The sequence below is a fragment of the Notamacropus eugenii genome, chromosome 3 (assembly GCF_028372415.1).
Source record: "Notamacropus eugenii isolate mMacEug1 chromosome 3, mMacEug1.pri_v2, whole genome shotgun sequence".
NCBI lineage: Eukaryota > Metazoa > Chordata > Mammalia > Diprotodontia > Macropodidae > Notamacropus > Notamacropus eugenii.
The window spans coordinates 268,119,618-268,142,663 of record NC_092874.1 but is presented as its reverse complement, the minus strand read 5'-3'; the positions used below and the strand labels follow the sequence as shown (position 1 = coordinate 268,142,663).

The 23,046-nt window shown below is 36.4% G+C and overlaps 1 pseudogene; it reads left to right on the top strand.

Annotated features, from left to right (window-relative positions):
* The first annotated feature begins 17,671 nt into the window (after positions 1-17,671).
* LOC140531102 (large ribosomal subunit protein eL21-like) lies at positions 17,672-18,244 on the top strand (annotated as a pseudogene).
* Positions 18,245-23,046: the final 4,802 nt, after the last annotated feature.

Genomic DNA, 23,046 nt, shown 5'->3' with positions numbered 1-23,046 from the left:
ATGATACAATTACACAGAAAAGTATCCATTAAGGAACCGTATGTATTAAAAATCAGTTTCTGTCTGCAGAAGGTTATCAGGGAAGCAGCTGCTTTCTCAATCTTTTGTGTACTAGTCTTGAACTACAAAGTAAAGAAAATAGGAATAGGAGAGATGCATTTTTCCTCAGACAAAGAAGAGAAGGAACTGGAAATCATAGGTCTAACATGCCCCAGAAATATCTGTGTGTGTGTATACACACACATATATATGTATATTATGTATACATATACATATATATGTATATATATACCATCTATTAAGTAGCTAAGAAAGAATATACATTGGCAGACTATTTAGAATAATATCATAGTCCCACATTTGGTTTATAGTTTCCTTTTGGAGTTGAGAAGCTCCCACCTTTCTGTTTTGCACATATTTGTGCCGCCCCCCCCCCCCATCCTCTATGAATGAATATCTCCCTCTTTACATTCACTTCTCGGAATCCCTAACTTTCTTCAAGTACCAACTCCCGCACAAAGCCTTTCCTCCTCCCTCCAACTTTTAATACTCCTCCCTCTTTAAATAAAAAAAAATCCCTTTGTATGTGTTTAATTTGAAATAATTAAAAGTGACAGTTTTATGTAGTAGATGGATTGACAGTTCTGGAATCCAGAAAATAAGGACTCAAGTCAAGACTCTGACATTTTAACTATATGACCCAAAGCAAGTCATGTAACCTCTTTTTGTCCCAGGCAATTCTCTAAGACAAACTGCAAGGGAGGTACCAATCTGCATTAGTAAAGCAATTTCTTTGCTAGACATTCTCTACACCAGTGAAAATATGGATCTGGTCTTTAAAAAATACAGGTATATATTTGTCTGTGTATCTGCCAACCCCTGTAGAATTTAAACTCCTTGAGGTCAGGGGTTGTTGTTGAATTGAATTGAAAGAATCCTGGTCTATGATATGTGACCCATATTAAAAACTCTAACACTTTTGCTCTCACTTAGAAAATGATGCTAATATGTAAACATACATGTGTGTACATACACACATACATGCATGCATATATGTATGTGTAATTAATATTAATTTGAGAGATTTTTGAGGAAAGCCCTTTGGAAAACAAAGTGATTTTGGAAATTTGAGTTGATATTATGATAAGCAGTGGCATGCAAACCACAAAGGTTTTGCAAGGACTAGCAGAATATCCGTATTCCTCCACCCTGATGCCTGGTAGTTAAAAACAATGCTAAATGAGTAGGGTGCCCTGAGCAGATGAAAGGAAGTTCACTGGAATGTTTTCTTCACACCATGATTATATCTCATCTTTCAATCCTATTGAGGCTGGAGACAGAGCATTCTTACACCCTTACTTTAAAAGCATTCCTCAATTCATTAACTTTTTCCTAAGACTATGTTGACTGAAAATAATGCTATTGATGTTGGTGGTCAACTTTTATCCTTGCAAAGTGTACACACATTATTGCTGTTGATTTCTACGGGATCAATACATCCATTGTGAAGCATTTAGTATGTATTTAATACTGGCCATACACTGAGGACATAGCCAAGTTATAGCAGTCCCTGTCCTCAAGGAGCTTAGAATTCTAATGTGGGAGAGAATGCACATGTATATTCTGCATGTAAATCTAGACAGAATAAATTTTAAAATAAAATACAAGGTAATTTGAGGATGAGAACATTTTGGGCTTCAAGGAAAGACTTCCTTAAGAGCAAGTGCTTGCATGGAATTTTGAAGGAGGGCAGGGATTCTAAGTGGTGGAGATGAGGAAAACTAGATTTTAATTATGATAGAACATGTAGTGTACAGAGTGGGAGATGAGAGTTGGAGATTTGTGTGTGGAGGACAGAGGAAGTTAATCAATGTGCCCAGAGGGTAAAATGTGAAGAGGGTGGACAAAGTATGGAAAGACTAGAAAGTTCAGATGGGGCTATGGTTCAGTGGATAACCCAGAAGAACTGAATTCAAATCTAGCCTCAGATACTAACTAGCTTTGTGACCCTGGGCATTTAACCCTGTTGGTATCAGTTTCCTCATCCATAAAACGGGTTATAGAAGGAAATAGCAAATCAGTCCAATATTTTGGCCAAGGAAACCCCAAATGGGGTCACAAATGGTTGGTTATAACTGAACAACATGTAAGAAGATTTAAATGTCAAACAGAGGAGACAATAGGCAGCCTTTGTGTGATTTTGACTGGGAGAAGTGATGCAATTAGTTAAATCTTTTCAGCAGCTATGTAAATGATAGCATGGGAAGAAAATGCATGGTAGGGATGCCAAATAGAAGGCTTTAGCAAAAGTCCAGGAGAGAGGTGATGAGAATCGATTTATGATGGTGACTTTGTGAGTGGAAAAGATGGGAATAAATGAGAGAGCTGTAGATAGAAATGACAAGATTTGGCAATTTCCTGGACAATTGGAGTTAATGAAAGTTAAGTGAGGACCCTGAACAGACTTCAGGGAGCCACCAGCAGTACCAGTTCCCAGATTGCTCAACCCACAAACAGCTTCAAAGGTCAGTGGGAGGACACCTTCATGCAGGAGAGGGGAATTTGGTCTGGACCCCCAGCAGCACCAGCTTCCATTTTTGAAGCCCTCCACCTATAGGCCCTGGGAAACTGAGAAGCTGATCTGAATCTCATCCCTGAGGGGCAGTCCTGGGAGACCTCTGCCTAAAGCCCCAGGGGAAATTGAGCCACTGATCTGAATATCAACCCTGAGCTCATCCCTGACAAAGAATTCAAAAGTCAAGTAACTGGCTGGGAAAATTCCCCAAAAAGGGAAAAAAGAATAAGACAATAGAAGGTTACATTCTTGGTGAGCAGGTATTTCCTTCCACCATTTTAGATGAGGAGGAACAATTTAGGTCTTCAGAGGAAGACCTAAAAGGCAAGTCTTCTGCAGGCAAAACCTCCAAAATATATATATATATGCAATGGTCTCAGGCCATGGAAGAGCTCAAAAAGGATTTTGAAAATCAAGTAAGAGAGGTATAGGATAAATTAGGAAGAGAAATGAAAATGATGCAAGAAAATGATGAAAAGCGAGTCAACAGTTTGCTAAAGAAGACCCACAAAATACTGAAGAAAATAACACCTTTAAAAATAGACTAACCCAAATGGCAAAAGAGGTCCAAAAAGCCAATGAGGAGAAAAATTCTTTAAAAAGCAGAATAAGCTAAATGGAAAAGGAGGTTCAAAAGCTTACCGAAGAAAATAGTTCTTTAAAAATTAGAATGGAGAACTTGGAAGCTAATGACTTTATGACAAACCAAGAAATTACAAAACAAAATGAAAAGAATGAAAAAATAGTACATAATATGAAATATCTCAATGGAAAAACAACTGACCTGGAAAATAGATCCAGGAGAAACAATTTAAAAATTATGGGACTACCTGAAAGCCATGATCAAAAGAAGAGCCTAGACATCATCTTTCATGAAATTACCAAGGAAAACTGTCCTGATATTCTGGAACCAGGGGGCAAAATAAATATTCAAACAATTTACCGATCACTTCCTGAAAGAGATCCAAAAAGAAAAACTCCTAGGAATATTGCAGCCAAATTCTAGAGTTTCCAGGTCAAGGAGAAAATATTGCAAGCAAACAGAAAGAAACAATTCTAATACTGTGGAAATACAATTAGGATAACACAAGATCTTGCATCTTCTACATTAAGGGATTGAAGGGCTTGGAATATGATATTCCAGAAGTCAAAGGAACTAGGATTAAAGCAACCAATCACCTACGTAGCAAAACTGAGTATAGTACTTCAGGGGAAAAATAGCCATTCAATGAAATAGAAGGCTTTCCAGCATTCTTTTTGAAAAGACCAGATCCAAATAGAAAATCTGACTTTCAAACATGAGAATAAATAGAAGAATGCAAAGGTAGATAGGAAAGAGAAATGATAAGGGACTTTCTAAAGTTCAACTGTTTACATTCCTACATGAAAAGATAATATTTTTAACTCTTAAAACTTTTCTCAGTATTTGGGAAGTTGGAGGGATTATATACACATGTATACATATATACATATATATATAGACAGAGAGCACAAGGTGAGTTGAATAGGAAGGGATGACATCTACAAAAATAAAATTAAGTGATGAGAGAGGAATATATTGGGAGGAGAAAGGGAAAAATTAACTGCAGGGTGACAAGAAGAATAGTGCCACCTTGGAAAGCAATAAAGGAATTTGGAAGAAGGTTGAATCTGTGGAGAAACATGATTTTTTAAAAAAATATGTTCAGTTTAAGGTGCTTCTAAGAAATACATTTGAAACATCTAATACATAATTGCTGATGAAAGACTGAAACTCAAGGGAGCAACGAGATCTGAACATATGGATATAGTAATCATATACTATATCCCCATTGTTTATGTGTATCCCCATTGGTAAGCACATCAGGTTCTTAATTTTTTTGTTGTTGTTGAATTGAAAGAACCCTGGTTCTTTTTTTTTTTTTTTTTTTTTGGCATTGAGGTGCTAGTGGGAGTATATGAAGTCAATAAGAGAGAGTGAGATTGTGAATAAAGAGAAGAGGATACCGGGCAAAGAATCTTGGGTCATACCCATAATTTCATCAATGAGTTAGGGAGATGTCTACTCCAAGCATATGAAGACATCTCTACCCCGAGTGGAATGGGCAGATGAGAAGAATTTGTTTCAGTGACCACAAAGGCAGTTAAGAAGGCACCGTGGAGCTTAGAACTTTCTCAGACATCAAAGACACCAAGGTTGTCTTCTGTATTCTGGTCCATAGCAAGTTGCTCTGATTCTTGTCTTGTCACTGGACTTTGATGACACTGGAAGAGAGAATAGAGTTTATGACTTTGTGCAATTTTACCTCACTTAAATCTAATTCATCTGCAAGTCAAGACATCACCCTGTGATTTCCTTGGGCCTCTTCAAAAAGAAAGGACAAACAACAGCACACTCATGGTTAGTGGTTGTAACATGAATAGTGAATTGGCAAAGGAGGCTGAGAAGAAGCACAAAGGAAAAGAGGGGAAGCAGGAGAGACCTGCATCCTGAAAATCCAGAAAGAAGGAGAGTATGCAAAAGAAAGTGGTCAAAAGTGTCAAATGCAGCAGTTATCAAGAATATAGAAAAAGTAGAAAATGCCATTAGATCTTGCAGTATCATGTGTACTAGTTACATAGGAGAGAATTACTTCATTTGAGTGATGATATTGGAATACAGCAGCAAGGAGTTCATAAGAATACAAGGAGAGGAAATCTAGTTGAGTTGAGTAGAGACAGATTTTTCAAGGAGTTTGGGAAAAGAAGGTAAATTATAGGATGGTGTTTAGTAGGATATAGTGGGAGCTTTGTTGAGGAGGGAGAATGGTTGTGTGTAGGACACAAAGAAGGAATCAGGAGAAAGAGGAAATGATGATGAGACAGAGAGAGAAGGCAAAACAGTGGCATTTATCTTCTGGAGATGATCAAGCTTGGGAGAGGTATACCAGGCTTACTCTTGGTAACTAGCAGGGCCACTTCATCACACAGGCCTAAAGGAAGAAATTATGGAGATGATGTTAGAGAGTTATGAGATGAGGATGAGGAGGAATTGTTAAAAGGTGACAAGGAGGGAAAAGGAGGGAAGCAAGTAGCTTCAATTTTTTTAAGTAAAGTCTGAGATCAAGCTCTTACCTCAGAGTTTGGGGGAAAGAGGAGAAGTTAGGGGCTTAAGAATAGAAGTGAAAGCCTGTAATATCAATGGTGGAAAGTGCTGTAGAGAATCAATTAGGAAGGGATAAAAGATAGTCTTGCTTCAGTGAGAAATCAGTTGAGATTAGATTATAAAAAACTTTCAATGAGACTTTCTCTCACTCCATTCAGTAGCACATAATTAGAAGCAGAGGAGGTAGACTGTGGGGGTGATCCAAATTTCAATTTTGGCAAGTGTGAGTGGCAATAGGAAAAGGGGATATGTGGCTATTTTTCCAACAGTCCTTAACATTTTTGTCAGGCTATATGTGGAATAACATATTTCAGTATTTTTTATCATTGCCTATTTTTGGAGTTTAATGGGACCTATGGATGCCAGAGGAGTTTAATCTTTCAAAAATATGCATTATATTACACGTGTAAATGAGAACATATGCAAATAAAAGAAATTGGATGGCGAGCTTAATGTTTATCCCTTTTTTGGGGTAATTTTAAAACTTTGCTAGAAGTGAAGTTCAGTGATATAATGACCTGCTAACGTATTTTAAGAACTTGCCGTGTTTTCAAAAAGAGATACTTCACTACAAACATGTAACAAAACCATGCTACTGGGAGAAGAGAATATCATAACATCATCCTGGAAGACAGAGAGAAATTATATTGCCACTGGATATACTTGGAAACTTAGTGCAAATTTAGAAAGCTCAATTTCTCTCTTCTCCACTAGTCTCTATTACCACAGTACTTTAGAGGTGCCTCATTTCCACCAATTAAAATTGTGTTGTCACTAACATTTCTGGGAGAAGTTGGGGCCTTCTGCATAACTGTTTTATTTATTTAATTCATTCATTCATTCATTCATTCATTTATTTATTTATTTAACTTTTAACATTCATTTCCACAAAATTTTGGGTTCCAAATTTTCTCCCCATTTCTCCCCTCCCCCCGCCCCAAAATGCCGAGCATTCTAATTGCCACTGTCACCAATCTGCCCTCTCTTCTAACTTCCTTCCCTTCCCTTGTCCCCTTCTTCTCTTCTGTCTTGTACAGCCACATAACTTTCTATACCTTATTACCTGTATTTCTTATTTCCTAGTGGCAAGAACAGTACTCAACAGTTGTTCCTAAAACTTTGAGTTCCAACTCCTCTTCATCCCTCCCTCCCCACCCCTTCCCTTTGGAAGGCAAGCAATTCAATATAGGCCATATCTGTGTAATTTTGCAAATGACTTCCATGATAGTCATGTTGTGTAAGACTAACTATATTTCCCTCCATCTTATCCTGTCTCCCACTGCTTCTATTCTCTCTTTTGATCCTGTCCCTCCCCAAGAGTGTTAACTTCAAATTGCTCCCTCCTGCCATTGCCCTCCTTTCCATCATCCCCCCCACCCTGCTTAATTCCATCTCCCCCATTTTCCTGTATTGTAAGATAGGTTTTCTTACCAAAATGAGTGTGCATTTTATTCCTTCCTTTTGTTGAATGTGATGAGATTAAACTTCACGTTTTTCTCTCACCTCCCCTCTTTTTCCCTCCACTAAAAAGTCTTTTACCTGCCTCTTTTATGAGAGATAATTTGCCCCATTCCATTTCTCCCTTTTCCCCCCAATATATTTCTCTCTCACCCCTTGATTTCATTTTTTTAAGGTATGATCCCATCCTATTCCATTCACTCTATGCTCTCTGTCTCTGTGTGCGCATGCACACGTACGTGTGTGTGTGTGTGTGTGTGTGTGTGTAATCCCACCAACTACCCAGATACTGAAAAGTTTCAAGAGTTACAAATATTGTCTTTCCATGTATGAATGTAAACAGTTCAACTTTAGTAAAGTCCCATATGACTTCTCTTTGCTGTTTACCTTTTCATGCTTCTCTTCATTCTTGTGTTTGAAAGTCAAATTTTCTTTTCAGCTCTGGTCTTTTCATCAAGAATGCTTGAAAGTCCTCTATTTTATTGAAAGACCATTTTTTTCCCTGAAGTATTATACTCAGTTTTGCTGGGTAGGTGATTCTTGTTTTAGTCCTAGTTCCTTTGACCTCTGGAATATCATATTCCACTCCCTTCAATCCCTTCATGTAGAAGCTGCTAGATCTTGTGTTATCCTGATTGTATTTCCATAATACTTGAATTGTTTCTTTCTAGCTCCTTGCAGTATTTTCTCGTTGACCAGAGAACTCTGGAATTTGGCCACAATGTTCCTAGGAGTTTCTCTTTTTGGATCTCTTTCAGGCGGTGATTGGTGGATTCCTTGAATACTTATTTTGCCCTCTGGTTCTAGAATCTCAGGGCAGTTTTCCTTGATAATTTCATGAAAGATGATGTCTAGGCTCTTTTTTTGATCATGGCTTTCAGGTAGTCCCATAATTTTTAAATTATCTCTCCTGGATGTATTTTCCAGGTCAGTTGTTTTTCCAATGAGATATTTCACATTCTCTTCCATTTTTTCATCTTTTGGTTTTGTTTTGTGATTTCTTGGTTTCTCATAAAGTCATTAGCCTCCATCTGTTCCATTGTAATTTTGAAAGAACTATTTTCTTCAGTGAGCTTTTGAACGTCCTTTTCCATTTGGCTAATTCTGCTTTTGAAAGCATTCTTCTCCCCATTGGCTTTTTGAACATCTTTTTGCCAATTGAGTTAGCTTATTTTTCAAGGTGTTATTTTCTTCAGCATTTTTTGGAGTCTCCTTTAGCAAGGTGTTGACTTGCTTTTCATGCTTTTCTTACATCTCTCTTATTTCTCTTCCCAGTTTTTCCTCCACCTTTCTAACTTGATTTTCAAAATCCTTTTTGAGCTCTTCCATGGTCTAAGCCCATTGAATATTTATTTTGGATGTATGGGATACAGAAGCCTTGAATTCTATGTCTTTCCCTGATGGTAAGCATTGTTCTTCCTCATCAGAAAAGAAGGGAGGAGATATCTGTTCACCAAGTAAGAAACATTCTATGGTCTTATTTTTTTCCCCCTTTTCTGGGTTTCCTTTCCACACCCACCTCGACACCAGATCCACCCAGCCAGTGCTTGGGGGCTGAGATTCAAATGATGCTTCCCAGCCTCAGAGCTTTAGGTGGGGGTGGGGCTGCTATTCAGTGTAAGATTAAGTTCAGGTGCTCAGGTGGGGGCAGGGCCACCAGGTAGGGCTCCGTTCCCTCAGGGGGTTTATGCAGAGACCTTCAACAATGGATCCTGGCTCCTGCCTGCTTTGGGAGGCCTTGTCCACTCCTGCTTCTGCTGCTGCCTGAGTTATGGAGACACCCTGCTCCCTTCTCAGAGAGCCGAAAAGATTCTCTCACTGACCTTTGGTGCCTGCGGGTGGAGGGACCTGTACGGCCTCTGGAGATTCTGTCCCTGAAGCCTACTTGGATCTGCCCCTCTCAGTGCTGCGAGGCCAAGGCAGGGCTGGGCTCAGCTCCAGGTCCAGTGTGCGACAGACCTTTCGGGTCAGTTTTTCAGGTCTCTCTGGAACAGAAATCTCCTCCACTCTGTTGTTCTGTGGCTTCTTCTGGTCCAGAATTTGTTGGGAGTTCTTCTTTACAGGTATTTTATGGGCTGTGGATTCGGAGCTAGCATATGTGTATCTTTCTACTCTGCCATCTTGGCTCCTCCCCTCTGCATAACTGTTACCTGGCCATCAGTCCTTATTTAAAAAAATTCTAAACACCTAAATGAAATATAGTGTCATATATTCTCTGTGGAAAAAGTCAGAGTTCATTAAATATACCAATACTAGGATTGCAAAAAGAACAACAGGAATCTATCATGGCTATTGTATCAGTCACTATCAAATTTATGTGTGCCAGTGCTTTCCGTTCTCTGAGTATAAGAATGTCCTGTCCTTTGATTTCTAATATTTAGAATAGATTACAAGCATTAACAATTATCTTTTGCCAAATGCACTTTTAAGAGATGCATATATAGTGAAGGAAAACTCTGTAGCTTGAAATCAATTGAGTATATTAAGTGAGCTTCTTGAGAGGCTCCAATGGCACCATTGTGTCTCTGAATGTTTACTGAATTGCTTCTGCTCTTCAGCACATTGAGGCTTTGGGTCACATACCATTACTGATATGACAGTTACATAGTTTAAAAGTCTTTGTATCTGATTTTTTATGTGCTAAAACTAAATTCATTTGGGAATGATTAAAATAAGTTAATTCCAAACTACATGTCTTGTTTAGGGAGAAAATAGACTAGTTAGCTGATTATCCAACTAATAATAATTAGACCCAGACACCAGTTTAAAGTGATATTGGATCTCCTATGGCAAAATATAAAAATAGCGCTCTAGATATCTGTACAAACAACACTATTAGTGTACTAAAAGTAGTTTCTAGTTTCAGGAGGCAGAAACTTTACTAGGAGGCAAGCTGATGGAAATATAGCCTGTTTGTTCCAGAAGCTTTTAAAGTAGTCTGATTGGGGGGTGGGGGTGGGGAAGGACATTCTAAGAATTCACATTTAACCAAACTAAAACATCTTAAAGTATATAGGAAAGAGTTATTGTACTAGTTTAAGTTGTTAGCCAGGAGTACCTCGAACCTCTTCACTTCAGCTAATCAACCTAAATTGCTTCAGCAGAAATCAGTATGTACTTCTAGAAACCCAACAATCCTGAGTGTTGCTTTCTTGGTTTCAGTGACTACAAAAGCCATCTAAACACACCTGTTGACTATAACTTTTAGAACTAGTTAATTGATGTTTTAGATGCATTGTTGTGGAGAAACCCATTATACAGTGGAGACTGGGAGGGTAAATTGAAGAAAATAATAAAGATTTAAAAGGAAAACAGGTGATCTATTACATTTAGTTATGAGTTTCTAGATAATAGGTCTTTTTTTTTTTTTTAAAGATAGTTTGCTTGTTCAAATCTATACGATGGGGTAATTTTTTCTTTACAATCAAACCTTGTTTATTACCTGGTCCCTCTCCCCGTCTTCTTCTTCTTCTCCCTCTCCTCGTCCCCCCATATTTGTTTCAATCTCCTCTCTAGTCAAATCTCTAAATAGCAATGATACCAAGTAATATTTTTTTACTGGGTTAATTTGTAGCTTTCCTGGTCATATACTTATGAATGTGCTACTGGGCAGTGAAGTTTGTAAAAGGCAACCACAAGAAGAGAAATAGCAAACTTGAATAACCCACAAACTTAATAATCATTTCCTGAATAACCAAGTGTTAGCTGTATCAAAATTGTTCTCAACTAATTTTATTAAACTGAAATTTTAAATCACCAAATGTAAACTTCGGTGTTACATCCTTCTATTGTTAATGTGTTTGGGATTTGTTTTGTGAATGTTCATTCTCCTCCCACATAGATTCAACTTAGTAATTTTCTTTTTTGACAATCACTTCACTGAACATTTCTATAATATTTAAACATGGTTATAATAAATAATCTTCAATAATAATAAGTACGAATAGAATTTGCATTGATATATAAGAAAAATGTTTGCACTGCTAAATAGGAAAATTTATTATCATTTTCTTAAAAGAAAATGAAATGGACTTTAACATGATGATTATATTTAGTTCAAGTTCACAAAACCAAAAATTAAATACATGTGTGTGTGTGTGTGTGTATATATATATATATATATATATATATATATATATACATATGTGTGTGTGTGTGTGTGTGTGTGTGTGTGTATTCTTGCCATTCAGTGCTATGAAACTTACCTCTGTTAAAAAGAAAGGAAAACTCTAGAGCTAGTCTTGGCCCATGGCAACATTGGTTCAATTTCTACTTTGGTAAACAGGAATGTGCTTAGAGCCCAAAGCACTCAAGTGAGATATATCTAAATCAGATGGAAAACGCGGCAGTGGGGAGCTTGGTCCTTTGGAGAAGTCATTGGTTGGTGTTTTCCTCTAACCATTTTTCATCGGGTTCAAACAGTTAGGAGCTAGGTGCTGGAAATAAATTGAGGCTCCTAGACTTAGGAGAAGGTTACAGGAGCCATATGAAACATAGGTGGGGATTTTTTTTTTTTTTTTGCAAAATTACATATTTGTGAATTTTGACCTCGAGTATTTTAAAACAATTTAAAGAGCAAAGTAAATTTGCATTCTGGTTGGGAAGTATGCAAACATATTTCAAAATGACTGATTTTATTGTATAAAACTATTGAACTGTGATGGAAAAGATTTGTTTTTTTACACATTAAGGAGTCAATTCAATTGACAGCAAGTTCTATTTTGTGTTTGAATAAGAGACACTGTTTATTCATTGAACCACTGTGGTATTAAACTACTTTTCTCTTAAGGTTGTTATCAAAAGTTGTGCTTACTTTATAAAATGTATTTTAGTTTTTCCTAATGCCATATTGTTTACTTTAGCCTATTTGACCTTTCCTTTTCCCTCAGTGTGTCATTTGCATGCTGTTCTGTATGATAAGGATGAATGTATAGATTGTTGTGACTAATTAATTTTTGCAAAGGGTTGATCCCAGGTGGATTTGTTTTAAACGATGCATTTAAAATGATTTTTTCCTATTCAGATCAACTTTTTGGAAGTTTGTTGTTGATAACAAACAAAAACAAACAAAAAACCTTTTGTCCTCAGAAACTAATAGCGTATTCTTTTTTTTTTAACCATGCAAGAAAATAAAGTTGATTTTCAAGATTTAAAAAAAGAAAGAATGAGGACCAAGAGTATTCTCACTCCTCCCATCCAGAATTACTGAGTCAGAGGGCAAGAGTGCAGGTGCAGTTAATACTGAGAATGGAGGACTTATTAGTAACATCACCTGTGAAAAGCTAGTCCTCAATGAGAGCTGTAAGGAGAAGGAATAGCAAGGGGAGAAGTCTAAAGTGAGGGTAATACCTCATACGAAGACACAGGCAGATATGGAGAGGGAATTTAACATGGTAAGATTGAGTTTCATGATGGTGAAAAAATGAGTAGCAGGATTTGGGGTAGTTTTTTTTCTGTTGTTGTTGCTGTTTTTTGTTTATAGTTTTGGTCTTTGTTTTTTCCCCAGTAAACTGGAATTCAGTATTCTAAGAATTGTGAGCAAAGAGAATGTCACAGTTTTCTAATCATTAGAGAATAAATCTGGACACAGTAACAGTGGTTGGCATTGATGAAGCTAAGTGAGAAGGATGTTCTCCTGAGGTCATTTAATACAAGATTTTAATAAAAATTTGAGCACAATAGGCTGTTTTTAAATGTGTAAATCAAATTCCCAAACATGTATACATAAGGTAGATATATTATTATAGCGTGGCATTATTATGTATTATTGCATTATTTTGTCATTATAGCATCAATTTCATAGAATTCTAGCAGATGAAAATAAGGAGTCTTAGCCAAGAGCTGCCCACCACATAGTGCACAAGTTACATATGGCCCACAACATTCTCAATTGTACCTCAAAGCAGATTAAAATTTAATAAGGGAAATTACAAAATAAATAAAAGGAAAAAAACCCATTGATAACAGATTTTAAACTCTCAACGTGTAGCCTGCAGAAATCTTTACTTGTAGTTTCTTAGCTCCATTTCTATTTGAGTTTAACACCATTGATTTAATCCAACATGCATGAATATATTCTTTACAATATTCATGACAACTGATCTCTCTACTTTTGCCTGACTGCCTTCAGTGATATGGAATTAAGCATTTATCCAGTTCTTCACAATTTGCAAAGCACTTTACAGATATTTCATTTTTGTCCTCACAAGAACCTTGGAAGGAATGTGGCATTATTATTCCCATTTTACAGATAAGGAAACTAAGGCATGCAGCGATTAAGGCACTTGCTCAGGCTCATGCACAGCTAATAAATGTCTGAAGCTAGATTTGAACTCAAGTCTTTTGGACTCCTTTTCCAACACTCTTTCCACTGTACCAGTTACCTACCATATAATATATGACTAGTAAGCCGATTGCATTTTTGAACAACTTCAATTTCTAAAACATTTTTTCTTAAGTTAGCAGAAATCAGCTTCCCTGTAATGTCTTTCTTTGGAGTTTTAGTTTTGTTTTGTTTTCTCCTCTAACCTCAACAATATGTTCTGATTTCTTTTATTTTTCTTTTTGTTCCCATGAAAATAATCTGCAAGAAGTCAGAGTCAGACAATAGTACTTGCTATTAAATTCTCACTCTTTTGTTTTTTATGAATCATCTGAAATACATGCCTATCATTCAGCTTCACTAATGATATGGCAATTATAGTTATTTATTACAAAATAAAATTTGACAGATTAAAAAATATAAACTCTACACCAGGTATTCTTTAACTGACGTCTATGGATGTGCAGGGTTTGAGGGGTTCATGGATTTGAATAGAAAAAATACACCCTTGTTTTTTCTAACCTCTCATATAAGATCAGCATTGCTTCAATTATGAATGAACCTAAGTGACAATGTATAGGAATCTTATCGTTCTCAGTAGGCAGGCAAAGTGACCATAACATATAAAAAACCACAAAACTTTAAGAACTCCTAGACTAGACTAGGATAAGGTTATAACTTGGTTGTGTGAGGAATCTCTAGTCTGCAAAAGACAGAGACCCTATGCAATTGATGTATACACTTTAATTTGCAATTTTCAGTTGCTTATTTTACAAGTTGCAAATTTAAGTGGTGTTTACAGATGAATTGCTTCAGGTTAAATCAATAGTTGCAAAGTCAATACATTTCTTTAGGAAATCATTTTGAACTTTTTAATCAGGCTTTTGGAACTCTTACACTAATCCACTATCTAGTGTTTAACAGTCATCAATATGTTCGATAAAGCCAGCAAATTAAGTGATATTCTGACCTATGTTTGACTTTGATGGATGGAGTTTAGTTTTCTGTGAAAGTATTTTGATACTCTAAGCAGATTTATAACAGTAAAGCAAAATTCAATATTTTGAGAAACAGGAAGTTTTTTAGAAGTATGTGCTAATTGCCTTTCAATCCCATATGAGTTTAGGTTTCCATAGGAAGTGAGGCAGAGAATGGAGCCAATCTAGCATATTCAGCTATGCAGCATGCTATGTTGAGATTTGTTGCATTTTCACTGGTGCAATTCAGGCTGAAAATAGAATCATAGTTTCCTGAAGATGGAAGAATTCATTTGGTCCATCCTCCTAAAGAATATATGTTTGATATTACAGAAGAAATGAACAAAAATATCTGGAAGCTTCTTTTAAAGAACAATGATACAAATGCATATAATACAATTGTAGTACATTTGCTTTACAAGGAAAATATATTAATGAGTTTCTAGAATAGCGGAAGTCAACAATTATAAATTTCATACCACCATCATCACACTAGAAATATTTAATTTTGAGAATGTTTTGAAAGTGATAAGACACGTAGGTGGTTGGAGTAAAGGGGAACAATAATTGTTTCCATATTATACAAGTAAAAAATGTGATTATTTCATTAATATTATCAAGAAATATCCAGGTGGATGAGGAAACTGTTAAAGAAAGAGAAGTCTTATTTTTATTTGGGAGAGGGGACAGTTTGCTAAGCTCATGATTTTCTTGTAGCAGAACTAAAATGAGAACTAACATTTCTGCATCTCATTTTATGGAAATCATTATTATGGTAATCTTTTAGACAGGACCACACAAGTAGGCAAAGAATTACTATATCTGAATTATAACATGCATTTGGATGGGTTGATAGTTTGAGATTAGAGGTACAAATATACCTAGTATATGTTACGTGGAAGAATAATGAGTTGATCTCAGAATAGAGTGGATGGAAGAAGTCAAACTGGATTATACTGGGGAAATTTTACAGTGCTTCTGAAGATCCCAAAATGTTCCTTGCCATCAAAAGTCATTTTAGCATCAATATTTGCCCAGTAATTCTATATGGCTGCAAAGCAAAGGGCACTATGATCTTAGAAGAATTAAAATTAAAATAATGTATATGGTGACTATGTAAAGACTGAAGCATATTTCTAAGAATGAGTATATTAAGTGACAGTTGCTACATATGGGGTTTAATAACTGACAAAAAAGATACCAGTCTAGACATGTGTGATCTACTGGTATGAACATTGTGATTAGTCAGAGAATCTAGGCTCAAATCCCAACTTGGCTATGTATTGCTTTTTAACATTGGGTCATGTAACCTCTCTATGGGATGTAGTGGAAAGAGTGCAGGACTTGGAATAAGTAAGGTCAGAGTTCTAATGCTACTTTACATACTTACTCGTTCTGTGATACTGGGTAACTCATTTTACCTCTTCATGTCTCAGTTTCTTCATCTAGAAAATGGACATGATAATAATTTCCCAGGGTCATTGCGAGGAACAAATGAAATAACATTGAAATCACTTCACAAACCTAAAACCTGTAATCATCATCATCATCATCATCATCATCATCATCATATCAGAAATAGCAAACTAAGGACATTGAACTAGATGATCTCTGAAGTCTTCTCTAGATCTAAATGTATTAGACATATTAAAAAAAGATGCATCAAGTACGTAGTGAGAGTGATGTATAATAATGATAGTCCAAATTTTGTACCACTTTTACAAGATATTTAAAGACCCAGAGTAAGGCTACCAGAATATTGGGGAAATGATCTACCCATGGTAAATGATATAAGGAATCAGAAGGTCAGGATTGGTTTAATTGAATGGAAGTCTGATCAAAGAGATCAGACCCCTTTCAGTGCTATGAAAGTATCATTGAAATCAATTGTCTTATGTTGGATTTGAATTCTATTTCCTTTTTGCAGTGTTGGCAATTTTACTGTGATTTTTTAACCTCAAACACAGAGAATAGCTTTGTTCAGCAAACCTCTATGATATGAGTATTCCAGGCAAGCTATGTGCAAATCTGTTCTGTCCATTTCCCCATCTTGATACTCATTCTCTTTCTAATGGCAAACAAGTCTTTTTGTGCCACCAACAGGATAGCCCCAGGCCTAGGGAACGTGCAGTCTTGAGACCACCTGTGGCCTCTGGGTCCCCGGGGTAGGCCCTATGATTGAATCCAAACTTCACAAAATAAATCCCCTTAATAAAAGGATTTGTTCTACAAAACTTGGACACAGTGAAAGTGCCACCCTGGAAGACTTCAAGGGCCACAGGTGGCCTTGAAGTTTCAGGTTCCCCACCTGCTTGACTATAAGTCATTCTCTGAACTGTATTTTACCACACTCCTTATCTTCTTCCTCCACTCTCTCTTGATCATTAGCAGCAGCAGTAACTATAGCTAAGCAACACAGTAGAAAGAGAATCAATCAGGAAGATCTGAGTACAAATCCTACCCCAAACACATACCAGAAGTTTGGCCCTAGGTAATTCACTCAACTTCGTCTGACTCAGTTTTCTCCTCTGTAAAATGAAGATAATGGTAGCACCTACCTCCTAGAGTTATTGTGAAGATCATATGATATAATATTGTAAAAGGCTTTGCAAATTTTAAGGCACAATATTAATACTCATCATCATGTTACCTTATGTAAGGTAAGGTAGCTTTGTAAGTGGAAGGTACATTGTAATGATGCCTTAAGTACCTTTCTATTTGTAAATTTTGTGGTTCTTTATCTGCTTTGGTGAATCAAGTATTATCTCTATCATTATGCATATTTTGCAGGTAGGGAAACTGAGGCTCAAAGAGCTTAATAGATTAAGGTGGCAAAATCAGGAGTAGGAGTTGTTTCTCCTAGTATGCCCAATGCCCTTTCTTCCCCACTACACTGATGGCGGTTAGATAGCATGATGGCTAGGGAGCTGAATCTGGATTTAAGAAGACCTGAATTCAAATTACGTCTCAGACATGTTACTGGTCATATGTGACCTTGGACAAGTCACTTAACTTTTGTCTTTCTCTGTTTCCTCATCTGTAAAATGAAAACAATAACAGTATGTTTTGCTTAGGGTAGTTGTAAGGATCAAAAAAGTTAATATTTGTAAAGCAATTTTCCGACTTTAAGTGGTATGTAAATGTCAACTGTTGACATTTAAAAATGTCTCTTACTCTTTTCCCCCAGCTTCACCATATTCCGGTGAGTTGCCAAAATGACCCACACAAAAGGAGAAAGGAGAGAGACATGATGCATGTTTTCTAGGCACTTTCAGAAACATGGTGTTTGTCCCTTTGGCTATGTATATGTGAATATGCAAGAAAAGTGATATTGTAGATGTCAAGAGTATGGGTACAGTTCAGCAAGGAATGCTCCACAAATGTTACCATGGCAAGACTGGAGAGGTCTATAATGTTACTCAACATGCTGTAGGCATTACTGTAAAAAAACAGGTTAAGGGCAAGATTCTAGCCAAGAGAACTGAAGTGCTTATTGAACATATTAAGTATTCTAAAAGCAAAGTTTAAAATGGGTAAAGGAAAATGATCAGAAGAAGAGGGAAGTCAAAGAAAAAGACACTTGGGTTCAACTGAAATACCAGCCTGCTCTACCCAGAGAAGTACACGTGGCAAGAACCAATGGCCAGGAACCTGAACTGTTGGAACAACTACCTCTGAATTCATGGCATAGATTTAAAAAAAAAATAAAAAAATCTTGGATTATAGGGAAAAATGCTCTTACTTATGGCTTCATCCTTGATTCAGTGTATTGTAGTGAAAAGAGCTAGAATGTGCTATCAAAACTCTAAGTTTGAATATTGGCTTTGCTGTTCAGTACTTTTGTGGCATTGATATAGATGTTAGACCTTTCTTGATCTAATTCTCCACCTATAAAGTGAACAGGTTGGACTGAATAACCTATTGTGTCTCATCGAAATATAAAGGGTATAATCCCAGTTTTTTGGGGGGTGATGGTTTAATGATTTAAGTAATGAATATGTGCTAATGTGATACAGAGTACCTCACTATTCCCATGCTAAAAGAATAATATCTTTCACATGAGTAGAAAGCTCAGGGATGATGGTATTCTGAAAAAATGAGATATTTTAAAGACAAGGTAGGACTTTTGGTCATATCATGCACAAGGATGTCTCCATATTTAAGGCTAGCTCAGAAATTGGTGGCTTAAGGTGTACTTGTAGCTGGAGGGGAAAGGAAACAACTTCAGGGGGAACCTAGAACTCTATCCTAGAGGTAAGATGTATTCCCAGATATAAGGACAATTTCTTTCTGAAATCTCTTCTTAAGCACGGAAAAAAGTCATGTTGTAAATAAAAATAATTAGCTAATTACCTCACATTCTAAATTCTCTTTCTATTCCCCTTCTTCCTTCCCTTTCTCCTTTCTTTATCTCCTTCCCTCCCTCCCTTCCTCCCTCTGTTTCTCCTTTCTTTCCTCCTTCTCTGATTTCAACAAACATTTAGTTAAGATTAATCTTCAACTACAGCTTTTTACCAATAGTATCTGGAGATCATTTGTTACTCCAAAAGGTCTAAAGCTTTGTTATTTCTGACATTTTCCTGACTCAGATACTCACCTTAAACTTTTCTTGTTTTTAATTTATTCACCTTAGTACAAGGTTCATTATTTGATGAAAGCATTATTCTACATCTTCTTTCACTATTTTCTTTGCTATCTTTGATCATGATGATACAGCATTTTAAATGAAAGGTAGCTGAAAAAGTCTGAAGTTTCCATTCAATTTAGATTTTGAGGATAAATGAATAGTGCTTACCTCTGGAAGAAATGATATGCAAGGATGTCACCAAGCATTTCGTCTTACTATCTCAAAAGTGTTGGCCTTTTATTCTACTATCTCTCACAAGCAACCATTTGGAGTTATATTTATATTTGTATATGTTATTTCTTCTAAGTTAGCTTAGCAATAATTAAAATACCCATCAATGTGTGCTCCTACCTTCTTTCCCTCTCTGCTTCTCTGCCTCCCTCTCCCTCATTTCCTCTCTTCTTTCTTTACTCCTACCCTCCCTCCTACGCTTCCTTCCTTCCTTTCTTCTTCCTCCTTTCTTTTCTTCATCCCTCCCTCCCTTCATTCTTTTCTTCTTGTCTGAGCTCTTTCTTGTTCTCCTGAGCCAGCCTCAAAGCCAGTACAACTTGTGTTCATGTCCCATGTCTGGTACATACTGGCTGTGTGATCCTAACCAAGTAATGTAATCTTTCATTGCTTTTGATATCTCTCTATAAGTTGTGGAAAAGGTGCTGACTTGTATTGATGTAGAGTTGTCCACAATAATCAAATCATGGGGCCAATCTATATCCCTAAAGGGGGGGTGGGGGGTGGGGATAGGCATCAAGCCCAAAAATAGTGAGAATATTTAATTGAATGAGAGCATCATAAAATCATGCAGATCGAGCTAGAGAGAACCTTAAATATCACTTACTCCAAGGTCTTTATTTTATAAATGAGCAAAGTGAGGCCCAAAGAGGTTTGGGCACTTAAATCTTTGGATGAAAAAAACAATTATTAAATATTTACCATGACAAACACAAGGCCTAGTACCAGAGAAACAAATAGAATAGTGTAGATACTTCCTGCTCTCAGTGAGATCACATTGTAATGAAGGAGGCAAGATATATAGGAGCTTTTATTTGCAAGTCTGTGGTACCAAAGATCCTTTGGTATTACTGTGTAGTGACTAAGCCAGTTGTAATACATCCTCCATAATACCATTTCCTGTGGTGAGATCATCTCTTTCTGATTTTGAACAATCTAACAGCAACAGGCACGTTGCTAACCAAAAAGAAAAAAGAAAAAAAAAGAAAAAAATCACTTCTAGGTATTTAGTAACTGTGGTTGCTGAAAAGCACTTGTAAATATCCTATCTCCACAGGAGTTACTTTCTGAAGAGACAGCTTTAAGGACTAGGCTACAAGCAGGAAAGATGGTCTGGTTGTACACCATGCCCATAGCTCTTGAGTTTACTTACAACTATATGCATGTTAGTTGCAGTGGGTCAATAGTTGGTGTTGCTGTTCAGGTTCACCTCCAGTAATTGCTCCTTTCAGTGATGGCTGGAGGACTGTTGCTAGAAATAAGGCAACTGGTGTGGGCACTGCTGTTCCCAAGGCTTTCGGGATGAGAGTTCAGTGCAGCACTATCCTGCCAAAATGATTCAATAAAACCTTTTTACAGAGGAATAGAGGGAGTAGGATCTAGTTCAGGGAAGGTAATCCTCCCACTAATGTAGTCATGGATAATTGAAGAATTGAATCATGGATGGTATGCCAAGGATTTGAACTCAACAGTCCTATGAAGTCATTATTATGTTTTATAGTTGTACACCATCATGTAATGACTCATTGGTTCTTTTAAAAGAAGACTGGTGCTTATTACCTCAATGACTTGAAAAGTGATTTTTTTTAAAGCCAAACAGGTATAGGAAAAAATAGACTTCTTGTCATGTACACACACACACACACACACACACACACACACACACACACCACAAAACAAAACAAAATAACCCAGCATGTTCTTCATATACTCCCATGGCCCAGAAATTGAACTAAATGTTACAAGTAATATGAAAGCTTATTACAATAATAAAATGAGGAGGAGCTGGCATTTAAAGAGTACTTTACATTTTGCTAAACACTTCACAAATAGGTTCAGATTTGATCCATGCAATGACCCTGAGAGGCAGTTGCTACTATTATCTGCATTTTATGGATGAGAATATTAAGACAAGTAAACCTTAAGTGTCTTGACAAGGATCACTCAGCTAGTCAAAGACCTGAGATTGGATTTGAACCCCAGGTCTAGAACTTGATCTATTATGCAAACTATTATACTATTATAGAATCTACTTACTGACAATCTCGAGCTTTATCTATTGTGCAAAGCTACTGATACAATAAACAACTTCACATTTCCAGTAATTGTTTTCATAGTCTTGTACATAAACAGTCAGTGTGGAAACCTAGCCATGGAGTCAGGAAGATCATGAATTCAGTTCATTCTTTGATATATGCTGTGATCCAGCGTGAGTCCCTGAACCTGTACCACAGTACTCCTGGCAACTTTCCAAGACTATAAATTGTGCCTCAGAGAAGGGTATATAACTTCATTGGGAGAGCAAGATTCTCATGAGTATCCCTTACACAAATTAAATTACACACATACATACATATATATATGACATACATATACACATACCTACAATTGTATATATCCCCATATAATTATATATTTGCATACATATATCATTGTATACATAGATGGTATTTAAAACATTTTTTAAGTGTATGGCACTTTAAGCATATGACACGTCTGCTCTGACATAGTAAACAAAGACTACATGACTGTTTTTGATTGCAACGATAAAAGAGATTTTTTCAATTACAGATTAGATTTGACAGATTTTTATGGCTCCTTCTAAATCTTAAGTTTCTATTTGTTCAGTTGTTTTTTAGTCATGCCCACCTCGTTATGTCCCTGTTTGGGGTTTTTGTGGCAGAGATCCTGGAGTGGTTTGCCATTTCCTTCTCGTGCTCATTTTCCAGATGAGAACCTGAGGCAAACAGGGTAATGTGATTTGCCCAGAGTCACACAGCTAGTAAGTGCCTGAGATCACATTTGACCTCAGGAAGATGAGTCGTCTGACTCTAGGCTTGGCGCTCTCCAAGGTGCCATGTGGCTGACCTAATTTTCTATAGCTCTCTCTAAAAAAACAAACAAAACAAACAACAACAGAAACATTTTGCTTGTGATTCTCCTTTGGGTTTCAGCTAAAACTTCTGTGTAACAAATAGATACACCCAAATTGGATTTCATGAATGATTTAGCAATAAAAATTAAAAAATAAAAGAATATAAATAACCTGAACACTTAATGAATGCTTAACAGGAATGAAACATTTACATAGTTAATGCACAATTATTTCATTTTGCACATCTCTTATGAAGCAAAATGTTGGATAAGGAAAACCTATATGGCATAGAGGAAGTTAAGTACAGATGAGGACAGATAACTATGCCCATTGTAAGAAAAATGTGATAATTCTGAGCTAGGAATTCACAAAGGGATTGGTTATATATGTATTTGCATTTCCTGATGCCTTATTAGTGACTTCAGTGGAATGCTTCTAGAGAATTAATTACTTGGTTTTGCACAAGTTCTTTATTTATCATCATTAACAGGTCTGTTGAAGGAGGTCTTTTTTATATGGGGTAATGTATCATTTACTCAAATTCTCATTTTGGCAAACTGACAAAACAAGCATATTAGATGTTATGTTATTTAGTTACACATCTTGATTCCAACAATCATTTCTGATTTGTTGATTTCAACAGATAAGAGGGAAAAAAAATCTCTTCTCATCAGACTAATAACCAAAAAGAAAAGAGATCTTGATCACCTAGCACATAGTAAGTGCTAAATATTTCTGTTCAATTGAATTGAAATTTGAAAAATATAACATGAATTATTGAGTAAATTATTAAATTACATTACTCCATTTCGAAAGAAACAGAATTGAGGGGAAAAAAGAAACATGATCAAGCACAGTGC